We start from the raw sequence: 16,480 nt of genomic DNA, 5'->3' as shown, positions 1-16,480 counted from the left end.
TGTCTTGGGGTTGCTCTACTTGAGGAATATCTTTGTGGTGTTCTCTGTATTACCTGAAGTTGAGTATTTTCCTGCCTTACTAGGTTAGGAAAGTTTTCCTGAATAATATCCTGAAGAATATTTTCCAGCTTGGATTCATTTTCTTCATGACATTCAGGTACACCTATCAAACGTAAATTAGGTCTTTTCACATAGTCCCATATTTCATGGAGACTTTGCTCATTCCATTTTACTCTTTCTTCTCTAATCTTGTCTTCTCATCTCATTTCATTAAGTTGGTCTTCGACCTCTGATATCCTTTCTTCTGCTTGATCAATTCAACTGTTAAAACCTGTGCATACTTCGCAGCGTTCTCATATTGTATTCTCCAGTTCCATTAATTCACTTATATTCCTCTCTAGATTGTTTATTCTCTTTAGGATTTCGTCAAACCTTTTTTCAAGGTTCTTAGTTTCTTTACATTGGGCTAGAACATGTTCTTTTAACTCACAGAAGTTTCTTATTATCCACCTTCTGAAGCCTAAATCTGTTAATGGAAGACACTCATTCCATTAGGCCTTGTTCCCTTGTTGATGAGGAACTGTGATCCCCTGTAGAGGGAGAGGCATTCTGATGTTGGGTATTCTCAGGCTTTTTACTCTGGTTTCTTCCCATCATTGTAAATTTATCCACCTGTCGTCTTTGTAATTACCGACTTTCAAATTAGGTCTCTGAGTGGACGTCCAACTTGTTGATTCCCAGCACCAGAATCTGAGCAACCCACTGTACCGCATTGTTAAGATTCGTGGTGCTTTTCTGCCTGGGAATCTCCAGTCTGGCTTCCTTCTTGAGTCCCTTTTTCAATCAGCTGAATGGGCGCCTCTGCCTTCCCGGAGCTCCAAACATTGACCAAAAGGGGACCCAGTCCCATTGCACCAAGAACTGCTGCACCGGGGCGCCAGCAAAACTGCCACGCCATTCACAAGAGTCACGCTGGCAATCAGTGGGGCTCCTCCAACTGGGAATCTCCTGGTCCATGAGCAACAAAAATTCGTCTGAAAGTGTGGCCTCCTCTCATTTTCTGTGCTTTCACTGGGAGCCACAATCCTGATATCATTTACTTTCTAATGGAAAATGAATATACCATCACCTGTGAAAGTCTGATAAAAAAAATATGGAGCCTGACTTAAGCCCATAAATTATCAGTTTAACAGGAAATACAGAAAACTGAAAAATATGTAAAATCTACCACCTGCAACAAATTATCAAAATCCAGCGATAAGGCTGGGCACAGGGGCTCACGCCTATAATCTTAGCACTTTGGGAGGCCAAGGCAGGCAGATCACCTGAGGTCAGTTTACCAGCTTGGCCAACATGGCAAAAACACATTTCTACTAAAAATACAAAAATTAGCTGGGTGTGGTGGGGGGGCACCTGTAATCCCAGCTACTTGGGAGGCTGAGACAGGAGAATCACTTGAACCCAGAAGGTAGAAGGTGCAGTGAGCCAAGATCATGCCACTGCACTCCAACCTGGTGACAGAGTGAGACTCTGTCTCAAAAGAAAAACAAAAAATCCAGCTATGGAAAACACTACAGGTCAAAGATTAAAAAAAAAAAAAAAAAAAAAAAAAAAAAAAAAAAAAAAAAAAAAAAAAAAAAAAAAAAAAAAAGCCCTTTACCAAATAAATGGCACTCCCCTATAAATATACACACCTATTATGTACTCACAAAAAAAATTTTTTAATGAAAAAATAAAATAAATTGTACTGGGATGAAAATTAGTGGAAAAAAAACTTGTAGTTTTAAGGACATTTAAAGTATGTAAGCCAAAAATAAAATTATAAGGCCCCCCAATTATCTGAATGGATCCTTCCTCTCAGCCAAGAGCATTCCAAAGCTAACCTAAAACTCTAATCAGGCCATGATGTGAAGGGGTTCAGACATGCCTCGTTATATACTCCTCCCTTTTAAAATTCAGGAAAAGCCAACCAGCATTAACATCAACACAGACCCAAAGTCTGGTAAGAAATATTTGCAATCTATTATCTCTGAAACCTACTACCTGGAGGCTTCATTTGCATGATAAAACTTTGTTCTTCATAATCCCTTATCATTTTAACCCATACATTCCTTTCTATTGATTCCAGGTCTTTAGATAATAACTCTTTCAACCAACAGCCAATCAGAAAATTTTTAAATCTATCTATAAACTGACAGTCCCCACTTCGAGTTGTCTGATTTTCCAGACCAAACCAATGTACATCTAACATGTATTGATTGATGTATTATGTCTCCCTCAAAAGTATAAAAGCAAGCTGTACTCCAATATGTGGGAACATATTGTCAGGACCTCCTAAGGCTGTGTTATGGGTGCATCCTCAACCTTGGCAAAATAAACTTTCTAAATTGATCGAGACCTGTCTCAGATACTTTTGAGTTCACAAATACATATTTTAAAAATAGACAGAAAAACCAATGATTTATTTTGGGTGAACGTTTGGATGACAAAAATATTTTTTAAATGCAAGAAAATGATTGCCATAAAGTAGGATATAGTTATTTTAGAGTGTTTACCTTTTTCAATTTCAGAACCGAATTATGTTTGCTAGATAATTTAAACTTTAAAATAAGTCTTTAGAAACTATCTAAAAAAGATAACATGCAAAAAGGTAACTACAGGATTAAAGAGTAATATATCTTTCACAAGATGTTCAAATTTGATAAAATAGCATTGCTGATCATTAAGATGTATCTTAAATGATTAGAGGGGAAAACCCCTTTGAAATGACCAAAAAGTGCCTAAAAAAACATTACATCTAAGTGAACATAAAAACGAGAGTTGAAGTTTTGACAAACTCATCATGAAATAAACATTCATTAAACTGCATATTTATTTTATACAGGTTCTATATTTGTATTATATTTTTCAGTAAAAATTGTTTTAAAAATTACTTGGCCATAAAAAATTTTCCTCTTCTGAATAAGGAAAGGCTATAAGTAGAAATAGAAACCACTAAGATTGCATATAAATATTTAATTATAAGGTGACCATTCATGTGACCTGGACTATGAGAATATTGATGATATAGTTCATCTTTAAAAAGGCACAAAATTAAAATTGTTTTCATAGAGAATGGGAGAAGTCCTAATTGAAAACTCTACAAGGCGACGTATTATGTAGGGGAAGAAATGATAAATAATGAAATAGAGAACTTCCAAGATCTTTTTGATCTTCTAGTCTGACACTCTCATTGTGCACATACAAGCTGCTATTTTGTCGTAAGTAATTAGAGGGTTCTAAACATACTGTGGATATTTTAAGGTGAAATATGCTAAATGGAAGCATTTTTGATAACTTTCAAGTGTAACCACGTGTGTTCTCTGATGCTTTAAGCTCATTAATTTGCAAAACATGTTTCATCTCATTCCTAAATAACTCACATTTTCTTTTTCACTCATTTTTTTCACTTGAAAGGTTACTGAATTCATTGAAGAATGAATGCTTTTTCAAATTTGGTGAGTAAAGAATATATCCTATTTGTTAAAACTTGATTTCAAAAGTAGACCTAATTGTATGCTATAGACTAGTATACTATACCCAACAGTATACCATATAGCTATTTGGTAAATTAAGGTGTTTGTGTATACTTTTCTCAAGATGACAATTTCTAATAATGACCAATAGTAAATAAATTTGATCAGTCATTTTTATTTATTTGTTCAATAGATAGAGGAAATGTAAGAAATTACCAATGTATTTTTAGTTTCTCAAGTGAGAATTCCAGAGGATTTCAAGGTCTCTATGGAATCAAGCTTTGAACTTTATCATAAAATGGAAACAATTAGGAATGATTCTGTGTAGTTTGGGTGCTGTGACAGGAAAATAAAAACTTGGGACTCAATTCACTCTGCCAGAAGGAGAAAAATAAGCTGAAAGCTGAGTCACGCAAGAAGCTGCCTTTCCTTCTGTTCCTAAGCAGATAGCTACAGATAAAAGGTTAAATATCTCCATAGGTAGCTACTCTATGTTCACCCTATCTTATGTAAAGTGCTGATTTGCTGAGCACAAGATGAATAAATAATTCACCATTCCCCTACCTGCACCTTTTCTTCTCCAACATGTAGATTACTATACCCTCGCTCTTTCCTCTCCAGCCCACTTTTCCCCTTTAAATATTGAAGCTCTCAAAGTCATCCTTGGAGAAAGGCGCAGATTACAGACTGTTTTTCTAATTCTGTGTTCTTTCATTCCAGGTATGTCCTTAACCTTAGCAAAATAGACTTCTAAATTGATTGAGACCTGTCTCAGATACTTTTTGCTTTACAGTCCTTATTTTTCTCTAGACAGTATTTTCTAATTAGCATTTCCCCCAAAATTGATATTTATACATCTGGTTGTACAAGATGAACTTTTAAAAAGAGTTACATATTTATTTCATTATAGTAAATATGAATAATACAACTAATTCTCAATTCACAGATGTTAACATTATGCTTAGAATAAAGCTAGGTTCAAAACTGACTTTAATTAAATGGTTAATTTAAAGTGGCAAAAATTATGATGTTGGTTTGCAAATGACTGGTTCAGAAAACTCTGATCTACCAACAATGTGACAAGCATTGGTTTGAAGGAAAAGAAACCTGGGTTCTTGTTCTGGCTCAGCCTAGATCCAATTCATTTCATTCTTTACTCATTTAAAAGTTCACTTTTGTGTCTATCGTGAGCTAGGTATTGTGCAGCATTCAAATATTTGAAATTAACCATAAGACTGGAGGGAATTAGTTACTTTCCTGTCCACCCTGGTTTCCTTAAGTGAGGGCTTGGAAGAGAGTTCATTTAGCTTCTTAACATGGTGTAAAATAACATAAAATAACATTAAGAACTTTATCAAACGACACTACCAGTGAGTTAGAGTGACAGGTTCCCCATATTTAAGAGTCAATCTTCACTGGCAAAATTGTGTCTGACCATCCAGCTCTTGGCACTCTGCCTGCCACAGGTTCTCAAAGCATATTTCCTGAGTGAGTTGCCATTGAGCCACCTCATTCCACCTTTTGTGATTTTGTGATCCTGTGATTCTCTGTACACGAATCTACATTTTCAATCATGTCAGCTGGGTACATGCTCACTAAAATTTTATAAAAATAATCTGGCTTTAGGCTGGGTGCAGTGGCTCACACCTATAATCCCAACACTTTGGGAGGCAGAGGCGGGCAGATCACAAAGTCAGGAGATCAAGACCATCCTGGCCAACATGGTGAAACCCCATCTCTGCCAAAAATACTAAAATTAGCTGGGCATGGCAGCATGTGCCTGTAGCTACTCTGGAGGCTGAGGCAGGAGAATTGCTTGAACCCAGAGGCTGCAGTTAGCCGAGATCATGCCACTGTATTCCAGCCTGGGTGACAGAGCAAGACTTTGTCTCAAATATATATATATATATATTGCTTTAAAACCATGATTAATCATATAGGTCTGGAACAATAAAGGGGATTCTAATTTTAACAAGCATAAAGTAACTCTGAAGAGTATAGAAGTCAGGGTTACAGTGATAACTAATATGTATTTATTTATTTGTTTTTTGAGACAAAGTCTTGCTCTGTCACCAAGGCTGGAGTACAGGGTCTTGTTCCGTTGCCCAGGCTGAAGTGCAGTGGCACAATCTCGACTCACCACAATCTCAACTCACCACATCTGCCTTGCAGGTTCAAGTGATTCTCCCGCCTCAGCCTCCTGAGGAGCTGGGATTACAGGTGCCCACCATGACACCTGGCTAATTTTTGTATTTTTAGTAAAGATGGAGTCTCACCATGTTGGTCAGGCTTGTCTCAAACTCCTGACCTCAAGTGATCCACCCACCTGGGCCTCCCAAAGTGCTGGGATTACAGGCGTGAGCCACCATGCCCTGTCAATAACTAATATTTTGTGAAAAAATACACCCAGCCTTCTTCCTTCTCACTGAATGCCATCAACATGGTGTTCAGGCACTTCATGGAGGCTGGCTGTGTGGCCTACATCTCCTTTGGACCTTGTGCCAGAAAATAGGTCACAATTGTAGATGTTATTGATCAGAACAGGACTTTGGTTGATGGACCTTGCACTCAAATGAGGAGACAAGCCATGCCTTTCAAGTGCATGCTGATTTCATCCTCAAGCTTCCACACAGTGCCCACCAGAAGTATGTCCAACAAGCCTGGCAGAAGGCAAACATCAGTACAAAATGAGCAGCCACACAATGGGCCAAGAATATTGAAGCCAGAGAAAGGAAAGCAAAGATGACAGATTTTGATCATTTTAAAATTATGAAGGCAAAGAAAATGAGGAACAAAATAATCAAGAATGAAATTAAGAAGCCTCAAAAGGCAGCTCTCCTGGAAGCTTCTCCCAAAAAAGCTCCTGCCATGAAGGGTGCTGCTGCTGCTGTTAAAGTTCTAGCAAAAAACAAACAAACAAACAAACAAACAAAAATGACCGCTGTGGGCAAGAAGGCCCCAGCTCAGAAGTTTCCTGTTCAGAAAGCCACGGACCAGAAGGCAACACCTCCTCCAAGAGCTCAGAAGGGTCAAAAAGCTCCAGCCCAGAAAGCACCTGCTCCAAAAGCATTTGGCAAGAAAGTGTAAGAGGCTATTAGAAAAGTAATAAAGGTTCTATTTGGAAAAAGAAAAGAAAAGAAAGAGGGAGGGAGTGAAGAAGGAAGGGAGGGAGGGAGGGAGGAAGGGAGGGAACGAAGGAAGGAAAATAATGTACCCCAGTTGCAACAAGGCTTGAAAATGCTAGGCTGCTCATGGATTTTTTTAATTGCAATATGCATACATGATCCTTATAATTTTCTGTTTCCCTCGTAACCATTTATGATAAAAATAATCAACCTGTTAGAGTTCTTCTGTCAGCTTTTGTCAGGATCAGGGGTGTTACCCTACAGTTTAACCTTGAATAATGTGGGGTTAGGAGATGCCAATACCCTGTGCAATAGGAGTATAACTTCTGACTCCCACAAAGCACAATTGCTAATAGCCCATGTTGGCTGGAAGCATTACCAATAACATAAATATTCAATTAAGACATATTTTTATATGTTTTGCATTCTCACAATAATCTAGAGAAAAGAAAATGTTACTAAGAAAGTAATAAGAGAAACTGTATTTACTTTTCATTACATGGAAGTGGATCATCATAAAAGTCTTCATCTTATTCATCTTCACACTGAACAGGCTGAGGAGAAGGAGAAAGAGGAGGGGTTGGTCTTCCTGTCTCAGGGGCAACAGAGGCAAAAGAGATGGAGGACAGAAGGGGAGGAAAGAGTCAGGACACTCAGTGAAACTATGAAAATGCATTGTAATTCTGTCTGATTTTTTGCTTTTTTAAATTTCTCTAAAAATGTTCTATATGGTAAAATCTTTCTTCCACTACTTTAGTTTCAGTGCCTGTATCAAGATGTCAAAAGCAGTCTTGAATAATTGGAACCCTTCTGCCAGATTGTCTAATGTCAATTTGTTTTCTGGCACTGCCTTTTCTATGTCTTCTTTCTCATTATGTGACACTGGTTTGGAAGCACCAATCTCCACCAAGTCTTATTCTGTTAATTCTTCTGGTCTGGTATCTGTGAGCTCTTACATTTCTCCAAGATCCAGATCTTGAAACCTTTCACTTTTCACCTTTTTTGTTTGTTTGTTTTTTGCCATATCCATAATATCATTCATGATTTCTTTGACTGGCTTTGTGATAAATCCTATGAAGTCATCCTCAATATCTGTATTGTTTTCTCCAGCAGGAATTTATTATTTCAATCTTGATAACCTTCACAAGGTTTTTTGTAACAACGATGACATCTTCAGTGGTGTAATCCTTCCAGACTATCATGATGCTCTCTCTATCAGAGTTCTCTTCCATGGCATTGACAATCCTTTCCGTAGAGTACTTTGTGTAATAAGCCTTAAAGGTTCTTATGAGCCAAGGATCTCGAGGCTGAATTAAAGACATTGTGTTTGGGGGCAAGCAGGACACATTGACAGCTTCAGTGTTGAACCCATGGGGTTTTGGGTGGCCAGAGGCACTGTCCAATATCAGAAAAAAAAAATGTAAAAGGTAATTCCTGACTTCAGGGACAAAGCATTGATGGAACCAATCCAGAAAAAGTGTTCTTATTGTCTTGGCCTTCTTGTTGTACAACTATAAGACTGACAGTGATGTTTTTGTTTTCCCTTCAACTCCAGGATGAGCAGCTTTATAGATAAGGGCAGTTATGAACAACACCCCTGCCCCAACAATTTGCACAAAAGGGTAGAGGTAGCCTATCCCCTCCTGCCTTAAATTCTTGTGCTCACTTCTCTTCCTTACTAATAAATGTCCTTTGTGGAATTTTTTTTTCCAGAATAGGGCACTTTGATCCACGTTAGAAACCTGTTGAGGCAGATATTCTGTCTCCTCAATGATTTTCTTAATGGCATCTGAGAACTTGTCTGCTGCCTCTTGGTTGGTAGAAGCCGCTTCTTTTGTTATCTTGACATTTTAAAGCCAAACCTCTTCTTAAAATTATCTAACCATCCTTTGCTAGCATTAAAATCTTCAGTTTTACATCCTTCACCTTCTTTTTGCTCTAAGTCATCATATAATGACTTCACTTTTTCTCAATTCACATCAGTTTATAGGTATGCCTTTCTTACAGCAACCCTTTACCCACAGAAAAATTGCATTTTCAATACTAGATAAAAAGGTATTTTGCTCAAAGTGTAAGTTTTCCACGCTTGCTGGTGTAACTACAGTGATAGATTCATGAATTTTCTTTTCTTTTTTACAATGGTTCTTAAGCTGAATTCATTTATCTTGAAATGATGGAAAACCCCAGCTGCAGACTTCAATCTACAATACATGTCAAGCATTTCAACTTTTTCTTATAATGTCATGAATTTTCTCTGTTTCTTAGGAGCACTTCCAACATCACTAGCGGCACTTTGTATGGGTGCCATGGCGTTATTCAATGTTTACCGTATTGCACTAAACACAATGAAAAACACTACAGAACCACAAGAGATTACTTTTTACTGCAATAGGCAATTTACCAGAGAGATGAACTGCTCACACAGAGATGATTAGTGTCCCATGGCATTTTAAGTGGATACTCGCAGCACTTAAACTCATAGCAATAGCAACAGGAGGTGTCTATAAATTATTACAATAGTACAGTATGTACTATAGTTACTTTTATGCACTTATGATTTACTACAGCATCTGTACATTTGTTTACATTTCTCTCAACTGCAAATTGTGCCATGTATGGTCTGTAAGCATGTACATAAGTTTTGATAAATTTTAACTTTTATAATAGATTTGTGCTGTTTTATGGTAATAAATAATAACACGGACTAGTACCTACATATGTTTATGAATTTGTGACATACCTAATGTTCTTTTTTAAATATTTCTAGGCTATGAAGTTTGTGAATTTTTCCAAATTGTCACAATCTCCAAAAAATTTTCCATTATATTTACTGAAAAAATATCTGCATAAAAGTAGACTCACACAGTTCAAACCCATGTTGTTCAAAGGTCAACTGCACTTACAAGCTAACAACTGCCTATTTCATGAATGCTGGCAGAACACATCAGATGTCTGAGTCAGAGTCAAAGGCCTTTCTTACTCCCAGCTCATCATGAGCTTTGTGCTGATTTGTTACTGTTACCTGTGTCCCCCAAGTCCCACAAGGGTAAGGCAGAGGGCCCCTGTAGATGCCTGCATGATATAGGAGAGGAACATTGAGCTTTGGGAATCTTTGGCTTTTATGGCAAGTGGAACTAAGGTTGCTCTTTAACCAGAGAGGCATTACCTCATCCCTTAAGGTTACTCTCTGCAAACATACCTGAGTAAAGCCTGGATTGGGGCCTGTACTCTTGGCATGCCAGCAAGAATATGCAGTGACACTCAGGGCCCATCCCAGTTCGCTTCTCCCAAAAACCTTTAAATTGAATGAGCTTTAGTTCTGTGTCAAACTCCTGTTTTTCTTCCTCTTTCCTTATGTAGTGTCCTAAGGGAAATGCTACAAAATGTTCCAGAAAGTGTTGGTTGGATATCTAAAGTTTAAAAAGGAAGAGAACCACACCAGCTGGAGAATAAAGAAGCATCAGTAGAAGTCAATGGCCATTAATAGAATTATTTTAAAAATAAGTTGAGTAGTGTTTTTGCAGCTCTCTCCCTAACCTTTCTTTTCTATTGTTTGACCAAACTCTACAACAATAAGAAGTAACAACCAGGCACAGTGGCTCACATCTATAATCCCAGTATTTTGGGCGGTTGAGGTGGGTTTATCACTTGAGGTCAGGAGTTTGAGACGAACTTGGCCAATATGGTAAAGCCCTGTTTCTACTAAAAATACAACAATTAACCAGGTGTGGTGGCTCACGCTTGTAGTTCCAGCTGCTTTGAAGAATGAGGCAGGAGAATTGCTTGAAACCAGGAGGTGGAGGTTGCAGTGGGCCAAGATCATGCCACTGCACTGTAGCCTAGGTGACAGAACAAGACTCTGTCAAAAAAAAAAAAAAAAAAGGAAGAAGAAGTAAGGACAAGTCTGTCTTTAGTTGTTTTAAAAAAATTGCTTAAAATTAATAATTGCCAGAATAGTAAGTAACACTCATTGCAGTGAAGCAAATCAAGGCCCAGTGTGAAGCAAAGATATGGCCTGGCTCTTTTATTTCTTCTCTGGTGAAGGAAGAAAACTAAAGACAGCCTTGCTGCTAAGGGATAGGGGCTGTGTCTGTGTCCTGCTCAGAATCAACCTCAATGTCTGCTCTAGAGGCTGCTGACTACTAGTTTAAATCAAGTTCAAGTCCCTTTCAGTCCTAGAAGAAATTCCTCCTTAAGTTATGGAAAGAACCGAGAATCCCTTGCAACTCATTCTTTATGATAGAATTGTGAGTTCTGGAGTTTGTAGGTTTTCTTTCTGTACTACATGAAGAACATTATAAGAAAGTATCCAGTAGCTTTCATTTTGGGAGAAAACAGATATAGTCCTCAGGGGTATTGTGACTCCATCTTTGTCACTCACAGAAGTTTCTTCACAGGAGAGCCCCATGGCTCTTTATGTTTCAAGGTATTAATTTCACTTGGAGCATTGTTTCTCTCACCCAAAAAGCTGTATATTAAAAACATTATTTTATTTATTTATTTAGAGACAGGATCTTGCTTTGTCACCCAGGCTGGAGTACGGTGGCACAATCATGGCTCACTGCAGCCTCAGCCTCCTGGGCTCAAGTGATCCTCCTGCCTCAGCCTCTCAAGTAGCTGGGACTACAGGCACACACCACCATGCCTGGCTAATCTTATTTTTTGTAGAAATGAGGTCTCACTATACTGCCCAAGCTGGTCTCCAAGCGATCCTCCCACCTTGGCCTTCCAAAATGTTGGAATCACAGGTGTGAACTACTGCACTGGCCTAAAATATATTTTAATAGATTTTTTCCTAACAAGCACCACTGGCCGCAACTGAACTCAGTATTTTAACATTTTCATGTGACGTTCAGTTCTAGATTTGATGTAAAAGTCCTAAAGCGTACATCACTTCTGAAAAAAACCCACTGCCGTGCTGCAAGGGATCATTGACAGAAATGGGGATTATAGTGCTTGTCCTACAGGTTTGTCAGCAAGATAAAATAAGAAAATCTAAGCGAAGTTTCCTGACATGGTGTCAGTACTCTTGGCATACCAGCAGCAATATGCACGGGAACTCAGGGCCCATCAGCCTTCTTCTCCCAAAAAACCTCTACATGGAATAATCTTTAGTTCTGTGTCAAACGCCTATTTTTCTTCCTCCTTCTTTATACAATATCTTAAGGGAAATAATATGAAATGTCTTAGAAAGTGCTGGTTGGATACCTAAAATTCAAAAAGGAAGAGAACTACGTGAGCTAGAGATAAAGGAAGCATCAGTAGAAGTCAATGGCTGTTAATAAAAACATTTTTTATTAAAATATTGAATCTGAATAGAAACCTCCTCTACCTGTTTTCTTAAATTCCTTGAGAGTAGCAATTGCATCTTCTCCATTGATATAGCCCCTGCCAAGCACAGTGCCTGAAGGCAGGTTCACAGGGATGCTCCCAGTCTGTACTTTCTCTATGTCATAAAAAAGCTGACATGTCTGTGCTGCATTCAAAGATGACACTGGAATTCCACAGTGCCTTTTTGCCTCAGAGCTCATATCACCTCCTATCAAGTTATCTCCCTGCCCCTCATCATATCCCAGGGAGAAAGCAGAAAAGCCGGCTAGGCGCGGTGGCTCATGCCTGTAATGCCAGCACTTTGGGAGGCCAAGGTGGGCGGATCATGAGGTCAAGAGTTCAAGACCATCCTGGGTAACACAGTGAAACCCTGTTTCTACTAAAGATACGGAAAAATTAGGCAGGCATGGTAGCACACACCTGTAGTCCCAGCTACTTGGAAGGCTGAGGCAAGAGAATCGTTTGAACCTGGGAGGCAGAGGTTGCAGTGAGCAGAGACCGCAACCACTGCACTCCAGCCTGGTGACATAGCGAGACTCCATTTCAAAAAAAAAAAAAAAAAAGAAAAAGAAAGCAGATAGAAAGTCATTATCCTTACTGTTCCAGTGGTGGCTCTTCATGCTTACAGAACATTAGGCATACACACCTGGAACATCATCTAGAGGGACACTGACGTCACCTCATCATAACATACATCTCTGACAACCGTCAGGAGATATTCAAAGTAAACGAAGACACCGTGACTGCCACTTAGGGTTTCTACACAGGGAACTATTAGTGGCAAGAGCCTATTTATTCTCTTTGAGATGGTATACTAGTGACCTCTACTGGCAAAATTGGTTCAAAATCAGCTTCTATTTCACACAATATTTACTTCTTTATTAATTCATACTTTAATTTTGCCCTTTAGTAACATTCTCATTTGTAGAATGTTTTTAATTATGCACAATGATTTGTGTCTGTTCATATCCAAGTAGTACAATTTTGACATTTCACAGAAGCACAGAACTTTTGAGCTGAAAGAGTTCTCAAGGGATCTGTCTTATTTCATTCTATGTGGAAAATGAGACCCAGAGGAATCAAGTGGCTTGCCTGAAGCCTCACCACAGGGGGGCGATAAAAAGTTTTCCGACTAGCACACTGCCTGCCAGGTAGTAGGACCCAGGCAGCTGAAGAGAAAACAGGATCTTGTTCAGAGTTACATGCAGAGGAAGAGTATGGATGCTCTCCTATCCCTGTATCTCTATTGTATCCTGGGTGTGAGAGGAGCCATTAATTCACAGGTTTTCAGAGAGACTATAAAGCATCCAAAGGGCCCCCCTGAGGAGCCTCACCCATGTCTGCATTGGCATACTGAGATCCCACGTCTCCAGCCTGAGTCTGATATCATATTGGATGTGACTTCTGGGGTGTCTTGGGAGACAGTAAATGTATTTTGCATTTGGGAGGATATAAGTTTAGAAAGATGTAAATAATCTGTGTCCAGAGGACCAGCTGTGGTGATTTTTTAAATGGCCACATATCCCTTGACATTCCCTCATAGACGTCCTCTCCTATGTTCCTTCCCCTTGAAGCTGAATAGTCAGGGGACTGCTTCCACCTGTGAAGTGTAATGGAAGTGACGCTGTGTGACTTCTAAGGATCAGTCTTAAAAGGAACACACAACCTCGCTTGTCAGCCTTAGAACACTTGCTCTGGGGAAAACTAGCCACCAAGAAGAAATACAATTTTCCCCCAAACCACTGTATGGAAGAGACCATAAGTAGGTGTTTGAACTGACAGCTCCAGCTCCGCTCCCAGCCAGCAACCAGCTTCTACCATGGCTGTGTGGAACCACCTTGGATACACAGCCTGTCTAACTTCAGATGGCTGCAGCCCCTACCCACATCTGACTGCAGCTGCAGGAGAGACTCCTAAGGGAGAACTGCTCAGCTAAGCCCTTCCTGAATCATTGAGCCACAAAATAGTGAGCAAAATAAAATGCTGTCACTTTACAACACTAAATTGTGGAGTGTTATACAGCAACAAACAGTTTCTTAAAGGCATTTCTTTCATTCTGTAACAAACACTGAATGAAAATGCAAAATGACATACACATGTCAAATCCTGGAAGAACTGCAGTTAATCTATTCATTTTTCATAAATCAAAGAGCTCTTAGTCCAAATGAATAGGTGTTCTAGGTGACAGAAGTATCAGTTCTTCCTCTTTCTTGAAATGGCAATTCCATTTAGTAGAATGGTGATTCAAATGGAATGGCAATTCCATTTTAAGAAGTCTGAGTAAATTTTATGCAGTTTTCTAAGAGGAATTTTCTATTTCAGAATCCTTGCCTTTCTCAACCAGGTTTCCCCCAAATGAACCACAGAACACAGAAGAGGATTTGAGTGACTACTTTCTGAATTCTCCCAACGGTGTTTTATAACTAGTACTTTTCTAGATGAAAGGAAAGCATTTAATTCATGGCATACAATGAATACCTTGAGAAGTCTTAGTTCCCTCTCAGAACCCAGGCAGAGAAGGCTGGGAGGCACGATAGGCTAACTCAGCCATGCGGTAGCATTGTCAACTGGAAACAGAAGTCTAGAGAGGTTAAATAATTTGCCCAGTGTTACCACAGCTAGCTGATACAGGGTTTGATTCCAGAAACTTCAACTCTAGAGCTTGGAAACCTAATCATTATTTAGTGTTCCTAAGAAAAACACACACTCCATAAACAAGGGAAATACTAGCCTTAGCAGCATGTTTGTATGTGAACAGGTAATGGGCTTAGCAGCAATGATTGTAACTATCCAGTAATGCAAATTACAAGTGCATAAACTGAGCAAAAGACTTCTTTTTTCTTTTACTTAAAATAATAAAGCTAAAACTTTTTTAAAAAATATTCAACTCAGATTAGTGAGGTGTTGCTTTATCTCCAGACCTGTAAGCCATCAATACAATAGGGAGTATGAATCAGGGAAAGGACAGAGGAGCAGAGTGCAAAGGTCAGGCCCTGAGACCAGGGCAAGAAAGGGAAGGGATTAGGAGCACATAGACGTGAGAGAAAGAAAGGAATGGGGGGAAGACAGAACACAGCAATGGAAAGAAGACATGCCACAGAGAGCGCTGATGAGAGGATCAGAGGCAAGATTACGACAAAGGACACAGTGGATAAAATGTTTGTTGAGGGAATGAGGAAAACGGGAGAAAAAGAGAAGATGTGAGGTCTAACAAATTAAAGATGCTACTATTTGTAATTCTTTTTTAGAATGATGAAAATAATACCAACTACAATGGGTTAGGAAAAGTAGTATAGTCAGATTGCAAAGGCAGCTCTGATCTGTATCACCATTTTGTCAAAGTGGTATATCTGCTATGTAGAATTTAAGGTCATAATCCTAATTTGAGTCCTGGCTTTGAAATTCATGTGAAAATACCAATGTTTGGTTTATAAACACCTTATCTCATTAGGGAAATTGAGGTGAACAACTTTGGGAGCCCAGCCACATGGCAGTAGCAACATGCATTGTCTACACCCACTTCCATCCAGTGGCATTCGCTGCGGAGGTGTCAGGCTGAGAGTCAAATCAGATACACTGAACTGACAGCCAGGTACGTAACCGGTGAATGGATAAAGAAATATTCAACTTTTCCTCATTGATTGCCCTTCCCTATCTCTAATGGAGAAAAGTTTGAAGACAAATTTACTGGAGAAGAAGAAATGAAGTGAATGTAAGTGTAAATTTGAATAATTCAAGGCAGTAGGAATAGAATCTATGTACACCTGATTACCATATATAAAGGATTTTAAGGCCAGATGCAGTGGCTCACGCCTGTAATCCCAGCACTTGGGGAAGCCAAAGCAGGTGGACCACTTGAGGTCAGAAGTTCAAGACCAGCCTGGGCAACATGGTAAAACCCTGTTTCTACTTTAAAAAATACAAAAATAGCTGGGTGTGGAGGCAGGCTACTGTAGTCCTAGCTACTCTGGAGGCTGAGGCAAGAAAATCGCTTGAACCCGGGAGGCAAAGGTTACAGCGAGCCGAGATTGTACCACTGCACTCCGGCTTGGGCAACAGAGCGAGACCCTGTCTCAGAATAAATAAATAAACAAGTAAATAAATAAACGATTTTAAGATACTATGTATCTCTCCCTTTTATCCTTCTCTAAGGATATACTGAGGACTATAACTCATTTAATAAACTGGGAAAACATAAGTCTATTCTGATATAAATAAATAGTTTGATGTGAAATAAAATATTTATATAGTCTTAAAATATCTCCCTCTAAAATACTTGCTAATTACTAAAGGAAAAATGAGTCAGACATCACCTGTAATCAAGAGCTCAAAGTTAACCTCACCAGTAAAGGGAAAATAGAAATTGTATACCACCTGACAGGATGCAATCAGAAGAACACAGTATCATTCTGTTATACTCTTGCCAAACTTATTGATCATGTGGAAACATCAGAAAACACAAATCGAGAACCATTTTACACAATGACTGCTCTATAATCTTTTAAAGTA

The 16,480-nt window shown here is 38.9% G+C and overlaps 1 protein-coding gene and 1 pseudogene across 2 annotated transcripts in view; one reads left to right on the top strand and one right to left on the bottom strand.

Annotated features, from left to right (window-relative positions):
• Positions 1-16,480, bottom strand: part of SCOC (short coiled-coil protein) — a 48,351-nt gene that overhangs the window by 18,362 nt on the left and 13,509 nt on the right. The gene's annotated exons all lie outside the window — the stretch shown is intronic.
• On the top strand, positions 5,956-6,602 carry LOC108308416 (annotated as a pseudogene).

Source organism: Cebus imitator, unplaced genomic scaffold, assembly GCF_001604975.1.
Source record: "Cebus imitator isolate Cc_AM_T3 unplaced genomic scaffold, Cebus_imitator-1.0 Scaffold4, whole genome shotgun sequence".
Classification (NCBI taxonomy): Eukaryota; Metazoa; Chordata; class Mammalia; order Primates; family Cebidae; genus Cebus; species Cebus imitator.
The sequence above is the reverse complement of the archived record's forward strand: the minus strand, read 5'-3'. Positions and strand labels throughout refer to the sequence as shown.